The sequence below is a fragment of the Heterodontus francisci genome, chromosome 8, assembly GCF_036365525.1.
Source record: "Heterodontus francisci isolate sHetFra1 chromosome 8, sHetFra1.hap1, whole genome shotgun sequence".
NCBI lineage: Eukaryota > Metazoa > Chordata > Chondrichthyes > Heterodontiformes > Heterodontidae > Heterodontus > Heterodontus francisci.
In genome coordinates, this window is record NC_090378.1 from 108,113,066 (window position 1) to 108,129,205 (window position 16,140).

Below are 16,140 nucleotides of genomic sequence, written 5' to 3' on the forward strand. Positions count from 1 at the left end.
ACTATTTCAATGGATTAAAATTACTTTTTAGTATTTTTAAAGCTCAACACTAGTGAGGTTTAATCCAGGAAGCATCTGTACCTTAAAAGCAACTGTAACATTTGGAAAAAATTAGTATACATAGTAGCAAAAATTCATCACATTGCTGTGCCTTTCGCAACAACATGCAAGGATACAAACCTGAAACGCTGAGCACAAGAAACGTGTGTGCTGTGTGTGGTTGTATTTCCCTTAAAGAAAAAGAGGGATGATGTGGTTCTTCGTCTGCTAGTTTCTGCATATAAGTTTGAAAGGGAGTGAAATAAACTGTTAATGACATTTTCACCTGAAGATTTTTTTCTGTCCTCAACTTATGTGCTGTAGCAAGGTTGATAGGTTAAACAGCAAGCCTTTGTCAAAGTTTAATCTTGCGCATTATTGAGAATAGATTTATACCATTCTTTGGGTTGTGTTATTTCTACAATAAAACAGCATTTATTCTGTAGTAGTGAGCTTCCCGTGCCTTTTTTTTATTCATTCATGGGATGTGGGCGTCACTGGCCAGGCCAGCATTTATTGCCCATCCCTGATTTCCCTTGAGAAGGTGGTGGTGAGCTGCCTTCTTCAACCGCTGCAGTTCATTTGGGGTAGGTATACCCACAGTGCTGTTAGGAAGGGAGTTCCAGGATTTTGACCCAGCCACAGTGAAGGAACGGTGATACAGTTCCAAGTCAGGATGGTGTGTGACTTGGAGGGGAACTTGCAGGTGGTGGTGTTCCCATGCATTTGCTGCCCTTGTCCATCTAGTTGGTAGAGGTCGCGGGTTTGCAATGTGCTGTCTAAGGAGCCTTGGTGCATTGCTGCAGTGCATCTTGTAGATGGTACACACTGCGGCCGCTGTGCGTCGGTGGTGGAGGGAGTGAATGTTTATAGATTGGGGTGCCAATCAAGCGGGCTGCTTTGTCCTGGATGGTGTCGAGCTTCTTGAGTGTTGTTGGAGCTGCACCCATCCAGGCAAGTGGAGAGTATTCCATCGCACCCTGACTTGTGCCTTGTAGATGGTGGACAGGCTTTGGGGAGTCAGGAGGTGAGTTACTCGCCTCAGGATTCCTAGCCTCTGACCCGCTCTTGTAGCCACGGTATTTATATGGCTACTCCAGTTCAGTTTCTGGTCAATGGTAGCCCCTAGGATGTTGATTGTGGGGGATTCAGCGATGGTAATGCCGTTGAAGGTCAAGGGGAGATGGTTAGATTCTCTCTTGTTGGAGATGGTCATTGCCTGCCACTTGTGTGGCGCGAATGTTACTTGCCATTTATCAGCCCAAGCCTGGATATTGTCCAGGTCTTGCTACATTTCTACACGGACTGCTTCAGTATCTGAGGAGTCACGAATGGTGCTGAACATTGTGCAATCATCAGCGAACATCCCCACTTCTGACCTTATGATTGAAGGAAGGTCATTGATGAAGCAGCTGAAGATGGTTGGGCCTAGGACACTACCCTGAGGAACTCCTGCAGTGATGTCCTGGAGCTGAGATGATTGACCTCCAACAACCACAACTATCTTCCTTTGTGCTAGGTATGACTCCAGCCAGCGGAGGGTTTTCCCCCTGATTCCCATTGACCTCAGTTTTGCTAGGGCTCCTTGATGCCATACTCGGTCAAATGCTGCCTTGATGTCAAGGGCAGTCACTCTCACCTCACCTCTTGAGTTCAGCCCTTTTGTCCATGTTTGAACCAAGGCTGTAATGAGGTCAGGAGCTGAGTGGCCCTGGCGGAACCCAAACTGAGCATCACTGAGCAGGTTATTGCTAAGCAAGTGCCACTTGATGGCACTGTTGATGACACCTTCCATCACTTTACTGATGATAGAGAGTAGGCTGATGGGGGCGGTAATTGGCCGGGTTGGACTTGTCCTGCTTTTTCTGTACAGGACATACCTGGGCAATTTTCTACATTGCAGGGTAGATGCCAGTGTTGTAGCTGTACTGGACCAGCTTGGCTAGGGGCGCGGCAAGTTCTGGAGCACAGGTCTTCAGTACTATTGCCAAAATATTGTCAAGGCCCATAGCTTTTGTAGTATCCAGTGCCTTCAGTCGTTGCTTGATATCATGCAGAGTGAATCGAATTGGCTAAAGTATGGCATCTGTGATGCTGGGGACTTCAGGAGGAGGCCGAGATGGATCATCAACTCAGCACTTCTGGCTGAAGATTGTTGCAAATGCTTGAGCCTTATCTTTCGCAGTGATGTGCTGGGCTCCCCCATCATTGAGGATGGGGATATTTGTGCAGCCACCTCTTCCAGTTAGTTGTTTATGTGTCCACCACCATTCATGGCTGGATATGGCAGGACTGCGGAGCTTAGATCTGATCCGTTGGTTATGGGATCACTTAGCTCTGTCTATCGCATGCTGTTTGATCCAGGACAACTTATCACCCATTGTTCCATATTTGGGTTTCAGGAATCAAAATATTATGTCACTGTGGGTGCAAATTATTTAACTTACTTTCTAATCACTGGCAATTAAAATAAAATAATAATTGGAGATCTGGATAACCATGAACTTTTATTCATAGTATATTCTCTGGTGAAAGAACGCAGCTGTGTAGAAAAATAACCTGAGTACTGAAGAAATGCCACAGGCAAACGGACTAGCTAATTTCATACTCGAATTCTTACTGGTGCCCTTCTTATTGAGTGTTGGATCTGCTCTTCAGGAATCTGATTCTGGATCTAAATTTTCTTTTTATTCGATTAATAAAATTAAATGGGCAAATGATCACTGATTTCAGTTTGTAGGCAAACTATGATCTACAGAGAGTCTTGTTCTGAGACTTATTAGTTCCCTTTTATTGCTAATAAGTCAGCAGCACTTCTTTCTTTGCAAGATCTGAAACTCAGTTGATGGAGCTTCAAATTATGTAGACAGAGTGCCAGGTTGATGTTTTTGTTGGTTTCTGTAAGGAAATACCATTAAATAACAAAACCAATGAGGTACGGGAAAGCAATTTCTTTTTTCCCTAATATTTATTCTTCGGAGTAAAATGTAAAATAGAAAATTTTTAACTCAACAAGCTGTTTGAGGATGTGGTCAGTGATGTTTAGTCTGGGATGACGAAGTATTCTCTGACTGGAATTTAGAGAGTTGCTTGGTATTCCTTCGGAAGATTTATGCCTATATCAGAATGGCGAATATTTTAACCAATTATGTACCAGTAGGACATAGTTGGTGCTGATATCAGTTTTGGATATCAACCAATGTGTTGTTGAGATGCTGTTTGTAAATCACCCAATAAGCTCTGGAGATTCACAACTCACGACATGTCTCTTAATCCCCTGAATTTGCTGGTTGATCTGTGCATTAATAACGGTGTGCGTCATTAACATTATTTTTCCAAGCAAGATTTGGTCCAATGTAACACATTTTTTAAGGCAGTTTCCACTCTAAAAGTGATCTGAAGAATCATGGAAATAAGGTCAGATAGTATGACTTGAAAATGGGGACTGAATTACATCTGCTTGCCTTGGTTCATTTTACCTCCTGCCCTCTAACTCCATTCTCTCGAAGGCACAACATGGTCTTGACTTTCATGTTCACTGTCTTGGAAGAGCAACGAGTGAAGAATTTGTTTCCAACCATTAAGAGAAGCTGGAGCTCATTTTAAGTGTGTGAGTACACCGTTTAAAAGGCTTGCATCTACTGTTGACAGAGTTCAGGAATCTACTCCCACAATATAAATAAAGAGCTAAATACTACAGATGCTGAAATGTTTTTTTTCTGTTTGCTATATAGATCCTGACTGACTTGGAGTGGTGCCAGAATTTTCTAGTTTTGCTGCCGATTCCACCCCCCTTCACCTCCCCCCACCCCCAACCACTAAATTACCAACCTTTTCTTGGCTAAGGTAGAAGTCTCGTGTATCAGAAGTACATGAAAATAAGTAGATGTTGACAGTTCAGTGGAGACTGTAGCCAGTGCTGTTCCTGCACAATTTCTTGTGATTAAAATTGGTACTACATTATGAATAATCATTGCCCTGACTTTGCTGCACTTCATATTCACTCATCACCAGATTTGCACTATCAGAGGCTATAATAAAGGCAGAAAATAGTGTGGGAGTTAAAACCTTTAGACCATAGACTCTTGCTTAGCTGTATCAGTATCTGAATGGTATTAGTCTCAATACAGCACAAATGTATTTACAATGCAGGACTGCTTCAGAGGTAGTTATGTAATGCCAGTTGCAGACCCAGCACTATAGAAGGTTTATATTGCAGGGCGATTTCTTTAGTATCAGAACCTCAAGCTTGCACAAATGCAATTTTCAGTTTATTTGGGACCTTTTACTGGGATTTTTTTCTCTTCCCAGTGGCTTGGGGAAGGTGCAATGCAGACCCTTTGGAAAGAACAAATGCTTTACTGGCCTTTTTGGGGGTGGGCATGCATAGTTCCATGATTCAGCCTGCTGCAGTAAAAACATGGGTGCGTTTGACAGCGAAGGTTTATATCCCCATCCCAGGAGCTGCTGCACAGGTAAGCACAACCTCCAGTGGAAGTATTGCCACTTTAGTTACTTTGTCTGGTTTACAATTAAGTAAAGGATATAAAAAGAGGAGTTAAAATTGTAGGAAGAAAAGGGATATAAAAATGTTACAAAATCAACCAATACAACAAATCTGTTCGATTTAGTATCAATGGGGTAATACACATGGAGTGGATGTGAAAGGGTTTTGTTACTGTTGCAAATCAAATGTAGATGAGACACTTGTGACACATAATCTCATTTAGTGAAACTACCAGCTATTTGATGCTTTAACGCGAAGAAATAATATTGATATGCACTACGAGATGAATTATTTGTTTGTATTCTTAAATCTTGTATACTTTCAGATTAACCCAAGTATAAGTGATTGAAATAAAGAATTACTGTTGTGTTCTATGTGCGGACTACATAACCCCATTGCCCTTTCAGCTTGTTGTGTTTCATTAGTACAGGGCAGTTTGTTTTCCAATAAACCGCAACCAAAATTTTTATTCTATTCTCACCCCAGTCTGTAGTGGAATTGATAAGAAAAATAAACCTTTTTTTATGTGCAGTACAATGGGAAATAGTTTGGTGTTTCGGAATCTGGGATCTGCAAATTATGTCAAATTATAGGTTAAGTGTGTTTTTGTTTACACAGCAAGGAGCTTTTGTAATTGTACAACTGAATATTGGCTTCCCTATGAAAGCTCAGAGAGCAATTGGCTAAACATGATGGTTGGATACAGAGACAGCTGTGATTAAAATCACAACTGACTGTCTGATCCTTTGGTTGAATTTAGATTAAGTGGCTGCTCCAATCCAGCTAGCTGGCCCTATCTCAGTGCTATCTTGCTGTGATGCCGAACAGAATAAATTATCCAATTCTTCTTAAAAGTACATCAATCAGCTGAAAAATACATTTAAAAAAATCATTGATAAATACAGAGAATAGTTGAGGTCCCAATACAGATCCCTATGGGATGCCAATAGTAACATCCTGCCAATTAGACTACGCGCCTTTTATCCCTACTCTCTGTCTCCTGCTGCACAGCCAATCTTGTAACCAGCTTAATAATTTGTCCTCAATTCCATGAGATTCAACTTCAGCTAACAGTCTCTTATAAGGGACTTTATCAAATGCCTTCTGGAAGTCTATATAAATAACATCCATGGACATTCCCTTGATCAATACTTCAGTTACCTCTTCAAAAGGTTAAGTCAGGTTCTTCAAGCATGACCTACGCTTTACAAATCCATGTTTGCTCTCTCTGATCAGCTGAAAACTTTCAAGGTTTTCAGTCATTCCATCTTTAATTATACATTCTAGTAATTTCTTGACAACAGATGTTAGGTTAACTGGTCTATAATGCTTTGGTTTCCCCTCTCACCTTTCTTAATTAGTAGAGTGACGTGCAATTTTCCAAACTAAAGGAACTGTTCCTGAATCAAGAGAACTTTGGAAGCTCATAGTTAGGGTATCAACAATATTCTCACCAACTTACTTTAAAACCTAAGGATGAAAATCATTAGTGCCATTATTTTCTTCAGCACTTTTAGTTTGCTTATGTTAATTACGTTGAGGCCCATCCCTGATTTCAAATTAGTTTCCTTGGGATGTGCTGCATGCTATCCTCTTTCTCTACTGTAAATGTTGCCACAAAGTAATTGTTTAACCTGTTCATCGTTATTTTCATTTATAATATCGCCATTATCAGTTTTTAAAGGGCCCATTTGTTCTTAACTATCTTTTTCCTGTGTTGATTTTAAAATCCCTTGCAACTTTCTTTTCATACTCCATTTTGTAGCTCTTAGTATCTATTTTGTTACTGTTTGCTGTTACTTGTAACTCTCCCATTCACCAGGATCAATGCTATTTTTTGTGTTCTTGTATACATTTTCTTTTAGCTTTATGTTGTCCCTTACCTCTTCAGTTGCTTTTTTTTGACAAATGGAGATCTTGCCCCTTAGGAGTATAAACTGGTTCTGTATCATGCTAAATTCCCCCACTGGTCTTTATCGCTTTATCGATTAACACATTTGCCTAGTTTACTGTGGACAGTTTCTGTCTCATTCTGTTGAAGTTAGCCTTATCTAAATCTAGAACTTTAAGAGCTGTTTCACGATTCATACTTTCAAGCACAACATCGAACTCAATAATATGGTTGCTGTTTGATAAATGTTCATTTATCATTAGGTGTTAACTAAATGTGGCTCATTGCTCATTATTAAATTGAATATGGCATACATGCCTGTTGGTTCCAGGACATATTATTGCAGAAAATTGTCCTGAACCCACTGAAGAAATTCACTACCTTTCTGTTAGGAGCTTATCTGCTTATCCCAATCTGTGTGGAAGTTAAAATCTCCCATTAAAACCACACTGCCTTTACTACACGCTTGTCTGATCCCTGCAATAATACATTCTGCCAATTTACAGCTGCTGACAGGAGACCTATACACAACTCCAACTACAATCTTAAATCCTTTTCTATTTATTATGACTCTATAGAGGTGTACAAGATTATTAATTCTAAGCATAAAATTTCCACTTTAATCATCTTTTATGTGCAGCCCGATTCGAATGGGGCACATCACGACGGTACAGTTCCTTCTTGTCCCAGTACTGGTAACAGTACCCCATGAAATGGAACCCCTCTTGTCCACACCACTACTTCAGCCACATGTTCCCCTCCCTAATTTGTTTATCCCTATGCCCATTTGTATGTGACTCAAGTAATAAACCAGAGAATTAATCCTTAAGGTATTTTTTTAAATTTAGCTCCAGGCTCCTGATATTCTCTGAACAGGGCCACTTACCTATATTGGTCCCAACATGGATCACAATGACTGGATCCTCTCCCTCCCTTTCCAATGTTCTTTCTAGCCCCTTCCACCCTGGCACCAGCTAGGTAACATACAGTGTGGGTCTCTGGATACTGCTTACAAAAGATGCTATCTGTCCCCCTAATTATTGAATTCCCTACAATTACCACATTAAGCTTCCCCTCCTCTTCCCACTAGGCTTTTGGAGTGGGTAATAACTTGTGGGATGCATTCCTTCTTAAATGCTGCTTAATGTAGGGGAGACAGTGGTGTAGTGGTAATGGCACTGTACTGGTAATCCAGAGGCCCAGGCTAATTCCCTGGGGACACTGGTTCAACTCCCATCACAGCAGCTGGTGGAATTTAAATTCAATTAATTCATAAAAAATCTAGAGTTGAAAGCTCGTCTCACTAATTGTGCCATGAAACTATCATTGATTATCGTAAAAGCCCATCTAGTCCACTAATGTCCTTTAAGGAAGGAAATCCGCCATCCTTACCTGGTCTGGTCTACATGTGACTCCAGATTCTCAGCAGTGTGGTTGACTCTTAACTGCCCTCTGAAATGGCCTAGCAAGTCACTCAGTTGTCAAGGGCAATTTAGGGATAGGCAACAAATGCTGCCCTTGCCAGTGGCATCCACATCCCATGAAAGAATTTTTTAAAAATCGCCTTTCCACAGCTTTGCCATGCAAAAAATTCTACACTTGGACTTTGTCAGTGAGATGACCCTAACTGCTTTGGAGGCACGTGTACATGGAAGAATGTATCAAAATGACAGTCACTCAGACAATTCCTTGGTAACTGTTGCAAACACAACAAATGACTGAAATCCTCTGTTTAACTTAGTTTATCGTTATCACCATAACTCCTTCCCTTCAGCTTCAAATGAAGGACTAATAGAACCATAGAAAAATTACGGCACAGAAGGAAGCCATTCAGCCTGTTGTATTTCTGCCGGCCGGAAAAAAAACAAGCTGCTCAATCTAATACCACCTTCCAGCATCTGGCCCATAGCCTTGCAGGTTACAGCACTTCAGGTGCATGTCCAGGTACTTTTTAAAAGAATTGAGGGTTTCTTCTTCTACCACCATTCCTGACAGTGAATTCCAAGCACCCACCACCCTCTGGGTGAAAAGGTTTTTCCTCATGTCCCCTCTAATCCTTCTACCAATCACCTTAAATCTGTGCCCCCTGGTAATTGACCTCTCCACTAGAGGAAACAGGTCCTTTCTGTCGACTCTAGGCCCGTCATAATTTTGTACACCTCTATTAAGTCACCCCTCAGCCTCCTCTGATCTAAGGAAAACAACCCTAGCCTATCCAATCTTTCCTCTTAGCTGCAACTTTCAAGCCCTGGCAACATTCTTGTAAATCTCCTCTGTGCTCTCTCCAGAGCAATTATGTCCTTTCTCTAATGTGACCAAAACTGTACACAATACTCCACATGTGGCCTAATCAGCGTTTTATACAGTTCCAGTGTTACATCCCTGCTTTTGAATTCTATCTCGACCAGTAAAGGAAAGCATTCCATATGCCTTCTTCACCACTTTATCTACCTGTCCTGCCACCTTCAGGAACCTCTGGACATGCACTCCAAGGTCTCTCACTTCTTCTACCCCTCTCAATATCCTCCTGTTTATTGCGTATTCCCTTGCTTTTTTTGCCCTCCCCAAATGCATTACCTCACACTTTTGTGGATTGAATTCCATTTGCCATTTTTCCACCCACTCAACCAAACCATTGATTTCTTTCTGACAGCTTCTCAAGTTTTGTTTGATTGCTTGATAAATCAAATACCCAGGACAGTAGTTTTTCAAAATTCATGAAAGATATTCCTAGGTGCTTCACAGAGACATTATAAAACAAAATATGACACCGAGCCACGTAATGATATATTAGGGCAGTTGACCAAAAGCTTGGTCAAACAAATTAGTTTTAAGAGGTGTCTTAAAGGATGCAAATGAGGTGGAGAGGTTGAGGGAGGAAATTCCAAAGATTAGGGCCTAGGCAGCTGAAGGCCTGGCCGTCACTGATAGAGCGATTAAAACCAAGAATGCTCAAGAGGCTGGAATTTGTACAGATATCTCGGAGGGTTGTAGGGCTAGAGGAGATTACAGAGATAGGGAGGGGTTGAGGCCATGGAGGGATTAGAAAACAAGGATAAGAATTTTAAAATCAAGCTGCCGTTTAACTGGGAGCCATTGTATGTCAGTGAGTACAAGGGTGATGGGTGAACAGCATTTGGTGCGAATTAGGACAATGGGCAGCAGAGTTTTGGATGATCTCAAGTTTACAGAGGATAGAATTTGGGAGGACGGCCAGGAGTGTTTTAGAGTAGTCAAGTCTGGAGGTAACACAGGCGTAGATGAGGTATACCCCTTGGATATGTGTGGATTGGTGATATAGCTCCCACACTCTGGTTTCTGCCAACTCTGCCACCCCAGTACTCAGGGATGAGATGGGTTTCCTCAAATTGATCAATTTCAACCTGGCTATGAGAATCTATTGTCTCCTTGCAGGTTTCTTAAGCAAGTCGGCATCTCATCTCAAGCGGTCAAACAAATGTTCACACTAATTGCAGTGAGGCCACATCTATTCGTATGGGCATGGCATGAGATATCTTTGTAGGATATTCTCCCTGGACATGCATGGACTGGTGATCTAATCCCTGCCGTCTGGTTTCTGCCAACTCGGCATGGATGATTTTCCCCAAATGTGACGCCCAAGTACAGATTATAATATACCATAGTTACAAATTGGGTGCACCACCAAGCTGAGATGAGAATTTGAGTATCTAAATACTGGGTTACATTGAGCAAGATACTTGAGTCTGTTGGGAGTGGATTAATAACCACTCCGCCATCGTATCGAGCCCATCTTCCTGTGGTTGAGAGTCAGGCTAACAAGCTGTCGCACATAAAGGGTCTTTATTGCATAAATAACCCAGAGCACAATCTGATCAATGTAAAAGCAGTGGAAGAAATAGGTTGCCTCATACCGTTCAGCACAGAAGTGAAGGATGTTGATGGGAAGACCTTTAAACGTAAGCTGCACTGACTGTTTACAGGAGTAACCAGCACAGTTGCACGCAAGAGCATATTTGAGACTATAAATTTGGAATGAGGTTAACTCTTGTCCCTTGAAATATGACTACTATATTATTAGTTGTTCAGCATTGCTATTAGATTGTTGCACTTCATAAAATGTTTTTAAATTGTGTTTACATTTTAGAAATTTCTTCCCAATTTTGTGTTCTGATATATGGATTGGTAATTACCTCCTGGCACACAAGATGGGCATGATTTGAGTTTCTAAAGAATTTACTCCAAATATCATTATAATCTCAATTATGGGGAACTGTAGGGGTGCATCTGGTTTCCAGTACTCCATTTTCTGTAATGTCTCTTGAGTCCAGGTCAACTGAGCAAGGTAAGAGATATCTGAGTGAAATTCTATCTAAGATCCAATGTTAGTTTGCAAAACAGTTTGTGCCCATGTGCAGGTTCCCAACGTGCACTCCCAGTGAGCAAAGTGCAATGCCAGGACTGTGCAAATGGAAATTTACCCTATAAATTTCAGAAAAAGAACATTTTATTGTGTTTGCCATCTAAGGTCTGTCAAATGATCGAAAAGCAGGTAGAACATAAGGTGAAGACCCATCTATGTTATGACAACATTCTATGGTTTCTTTAAGTACAACAGCCAAGTAAATCTGATTTCAGAATAGTTTTGTGAAGTTTATCTGCTCATGTAGAATGAAGTTGAAACTGGCTGAACTAGAATTACTTGAAACTGGCATAGCCACTGGAGAAATGAGAAATTCAATCTACCTGTCTGGGATTGACTTGAATCCAAGTCCACATCTAAAAGGATGCCTGCTGTGCCATCCAATTCCTCTGTTTGTTTTTAAAAGGGCACATTTTATAAAAACATATGGCAAACCATTTTTGTTGACAAACATGATGCAGTGATATAAACCACTTCTAAGCGCAAAATTACCACTTTCAGGTGATGTCATATTAGGAAAATGAGAGTGTTCTGATGTTTTCAAACACCTCTTCATAAGAACACAAGAAATAGCAGCAGGAGTAGACCATATGGCCCATTGAGCCTGTTCAATACGATCATGGCTGATCTTAGACTTCAACTCCACTTTCCCGCCTGTCTATCCCAGCCTTAAATATATTTAACGATGGAGCATCCACAACCCTCTGGGGTATAGAATTCCAAAGATTCACAACCCTTTGAGTGAAGTAATTTCTTCTCCTCAGTCTTAAATGATCAGCCCCTTATCCGGAGACTGTGCCCCTGTGTTTTAGATTCCCTGACCAGCTGAAGCAATCTCTATGTCTACCCTATCCAGCCCCTTCAGAATCTTGTATGTTTCAATGAGATCGCCTCTCATTCTTCTAAATGCCAGAGAGTATAGGCTCAATTTGCACAGCCCCTCATCCCAGGGACCAATTTAGTGAACCTTTGTTGTACTACCTCCAATGCAAGTATAACCTTTCTTAAATGTGGGGACCAAAACTGCACACAGTACTCCAGATGTGGTCTCACCAAAACCTTGTACAAGTATAGCAAGACTTCTTGTTCCTGTACTCCAATCCCGTTGCAATAAAGGCTAACATGCCATTTGCCTTCATAATTGCTTGCTGTACCTGCATGCTAACTTTCTGCGTTCCTTGTACAAGCACACCCAAGTGTCTTTGAATATCAACACTTACAAGTTTCACACTTTTTAAACTTAACATGTCACTATCTCTTTGCAGTTACTCTGTGTCTTCCCGGCAGCTTACCATTCCACCTACCTTTGTTTCATCAACAAACTTGGATACATTATTCTCTGTCTCTTCATCTAAGTCAGTAATATAGATTATACATAGCTGAGGCCCCAGCACTGATCCTTGTGGCACTCCACTATTCACTGTCTGCTAACTTGAAAATGCCCCATTTATGCCCACTTTTTGCTTCCTGTCCGTTACCCAATTCTCTATCCATGTTAATATATTACTGCAACTCCATGAGCCCTTAACTTGCCTATGAACCTTCTGTGTGACATCTTACCAAATACCTTTTGGAAATCCAGGTATTCTACATCTACTGGTTCCCCTTTATCTACCCTAAGAAGGGTACTTTCTAAATAGATTTCAAACAAAATTCTTAACATTATCATTTTGCATACTATCTTTTAACCAGTAAAGCTGTTTCTTACACCACTGGTCATTGGGTGACTTCTCAGCTATGTTCATACCCGTTAATCAGAAACTCATGATGCCAGTGGAAAGTAATGAAATGTACATAGATGCAAGTGAATTAAAATTAGTGTACGCCTTTTTTGTGTAATGCATCTTAAAGTGCTTACAGGTTTGACCTGTTTGGTCTCTTCTGATAATTGATAATTTTTTGGCATTATAGAATGTTATTTCATACATCTGATACACGGGGGACAAAAAGCATACATACTCCTCTTTCTCTTTAATCTAAAGGAACATAGTGACACTGAGAAGAAACAAGTTATCCTGTATCCAGAATGAACGATGGAACCGGAGTGATCTATTTTCCTTGGTCTTGACCTTAGGGCGCTGAAGATTAACTAACTTCAAAACGTGAACAAATCATTGTTTAGGAATTTGCGAAGGAAAGATTTAATTGCTTGCAGGTTTCAGGAGGCTAGACGTTTGACTGTACAGCATTCAGGAGATGTGCAGCATTACAGGGACATTTACAGGCTGTGGGCCACAGTTCAAACCTATCAATGTTTCTTCCAAAGCAGTCTTTCATTTTACTGAAAAAACAAGGACTTTTTGTGCTGGCATGGCTGAATAAACTGCATTGATAAGATAGCCAAATGTTGATTCATGCAGTACTTTTTTAGGTATATGACCCAATTCTGGTATGTCAATCATAAGAGCAAAAATTAAAATGTACAAAAATTGTTTTTAGTTTTATAAAACTATATGTGCAGACGTTGAGTATGAGATAAATTTCACATTTCAGATGCATTGTGTACTCAAAATCGAAACATCTACAGTAGAGGTTCCTTTGTGTCAGATGTTATGTTAAACTGTACAGGCTGGATCTTGTTGTTCTCCTAACGGCGGGTTTTGCGGCATGGGGGGACCGGAGAATAGGAGCGGCAGTGTTTGCCACGGAACCTGACGCTGGGATTGCCAGTTCCGATTCTCTCGGTAAAGGCTGGCTTGGGTCTGCAAATGAAACCCAACCCGAGCCCGACAGAACCACATCTGACCCGAGCCCAACCCAGCCCGAGTCCTTTCATTTTTTCCCACGCCCAACCTGACCCGACCATCAGCTACCCTCGCTTCCGTTTTTCACTTTGTTACTTATCTGCACAAGCTCAAAAAATCTGTAACTAAATAACCTTTCTAGTCCAAAAAGTACATCAACATTGGAGCCACTTACCGGAGGTGGTGTTAGAGTGTGTCTGACCCGGCCCAACCTGACCCGAGCCCGAATGCTGGACCCGGAAGTGCGACCCGACCTGACTTGACCTGACCTGAATCCGACACGTCGTCAGGTCCCGTCGGGTTCGGGTCGAGTAGCCCTGCTCTATCTGCTGGGGGCTGGATAGGCTGACAACGGCCTTCCTACCCAGAGGCCAAATAAGGGCCTCTGCCTGCCATTGCTGGGATCTTAGCAGCAGTTGCAATATACTTTTGTTCATGAAAAGTGTAATTCTGACCAAAATATAGTTCTCATAACTCTTGTCTATCCCTTATAATGAGTCCACCTAAAGGGTTAATTGAAGTGAACTTAGAGGTCTGTTCATTTTTTTCCCATGCCCATGTTTTTGTCTTTCTTGAATTGACTGTCATTCTTCATAGTTACTGGTTTATCACAGTTCTTGGTGTGATCTAAATCAGCATTCTAACTCAGTTTTGTGGTATGAATGTACATTTTTGGGTTTGCTTGTCCATAACTAGTTGAGTGCACATGATGTTAAATCTTAGTATCATCTTAAACTTTTTTTCTTGTGAGAAACGAGAATGAAATATTCCTGAATATACATTGTATGCTGTCTTTTTGTATGATTTCATTCAACAATCTGTTGTTTTGGGAATTGGGTTACTGACAGGATGAATGTCTCCTCTGATGTCTGTAAGGGTCAGAAATGAAATGAGTTTGGGCAGTCTTGGTCTAGTTTATTGTGACAGGTTCAAAGAATAGAATTGTAGAATTTGTCTCATTAAACAAAATTGCTGACCTAAATGAGAGTGACCTTAGTGAATCATCATTGTGGAAAGTAGAATAATTACTGTGGTCTAGGATAGGTTTGTCTAAGGTTCGAGGTTAAGGTACATTGGCCATATCCTAGAAATTCCTTAAACAATGTCATATCTGACAGGATGATTGAAGCTGACATCGGGCTGGATTTTACCTTGGGTGGATGGGAATTCGCCACCAAAGTAAAAGTCGGTGGCGAACCCACTTCCGCCTAGCCCAGGGATCCATCCCGCATTTTAGGGATCCCCAGGCTTTAATTGTCCCGAGGCGGGACTTCCACCTGCTTGAGGGAGGAGGTCCCGTCTCAGTGAGCTGCCAGCCAATCAGCGGGCCGGCAGCTCTCAGTCCCAGCAGCGCCACCAGGTGCGGTGGCCACTGCTGGGACTGGAGCCCAGCCGACCAGATGGATCCAGGAGTGAAGGTAAGTTGGGCTTGCCTCACCAGGCAGATCATTCCTTCCCTGGTGAGGCTGGTGTGGTCGTTTGGGGGAGGGGGAGTGTCTTGGGGCCCGGGGGTGGGTTGGGAGGTGGGGGCGGCCCTCAATTGGGCACCTTGTTCCCGACTGCCATGGCTGCCACCCCCCCCCCCCCCGCCCCCCCGGGGCGTGGAAAGGCCAGCAGCTATTGCTGGGCGGCCTTTCACGTCCCCAGCACACCCGCTTGCCACGGGTAAAATACCAATGGAGGTGGGCGCAGGCCGTTAAGTGGCCACTTAAGGGCCTTGACTGGCCTCGGGTGGGCCGTTCTCCTCCCCCCCCCCCCCAACCGCCCCGACCGCAATAAAGTCGACCAGAGGCGGGAGCGGGGTGGGTAGGTCTCCCGGAGCCTCCCACTCAATTTTATGCCGCCCCCACGCCACCAACCGACCCGCTGGGGCGGCGTAAAATTCAGCCCCAGGTATTAATAAATGGAATGATAGGTCCATTTTTGCAGCATTGGTACGTTTTAAGCAGGAAATTTCAGTACAAGAAAAATAAGTGGACAGAATACATAAAGAAGCTAAAGTAGAGGAATGTACTTTTTACAAATATCAGGTCTGTCTGAGATAATCTTGTCAATTCCAGGAGCAGTCTTGGTTCTTGCATCCAGGAAGGTTTCTATACTGCCCATGTTAATTGCATATTCATTGTTTAATTGTATGCAGGTGGTAGGCATTAACTGGTGAGTCACTTGAATTCCTATAAATCGACACAAACTGAATTTATTATTGTTGGGTTAAGCAGTCTATGCTTGTAATGTGTAACTCTATAAATTACAATAACAACTTATATTCATATCGCTCCTGAGAAATAATAAAACATCCGAAGGCACTTCGAAGGAGCATTATAAAACGAAGTATGACACTGAGCCACAAAAGGAGATATTAGGCCAGATGACCAAAAGCCTGGTCAAAGAAGTAGGTTTTAGGAAGTGTCTTACAGAAGCAAAGTGAGGTGGAGAGGTGTAGGGAGGGTATTCCAGAGCTTGGGGCCTAGGCAACTGAAGACATGGGCACCAATGGTGAACGATTAAAATCAGGGATGCACAGAAGGCCAGAATTAGAGGAGCGCAGACATCTCAG

At 42.0% G+C, this 16,140-nt stretch overlaps 2 protein-coding genes across 11 annotated transcripts in view; one reads left to right on the top strand and one right to left on the bottom strand.

Annotated features, from left to right (window-relative positions):
- ralgps2 (Ral GEF with PH domain and SH3 binding motif 2) overlaps positions 1 to 16,140 on the top strand; it is a 556,829-nt gene that overhangs the window by 361,310 nt on the left and 179,379 nt on the right. The gene's annotated exons all lie outside the window — the stretch shown is intronic.
- Positions 1 to 16,140, bottom strand: part of angptl1a (angiopoietin-like 1a) — a 35,754-nt gene that overhangs the window by 14,246 nt on the left and 5,368 nt on the right. The window lies entirely within an intron of this gene.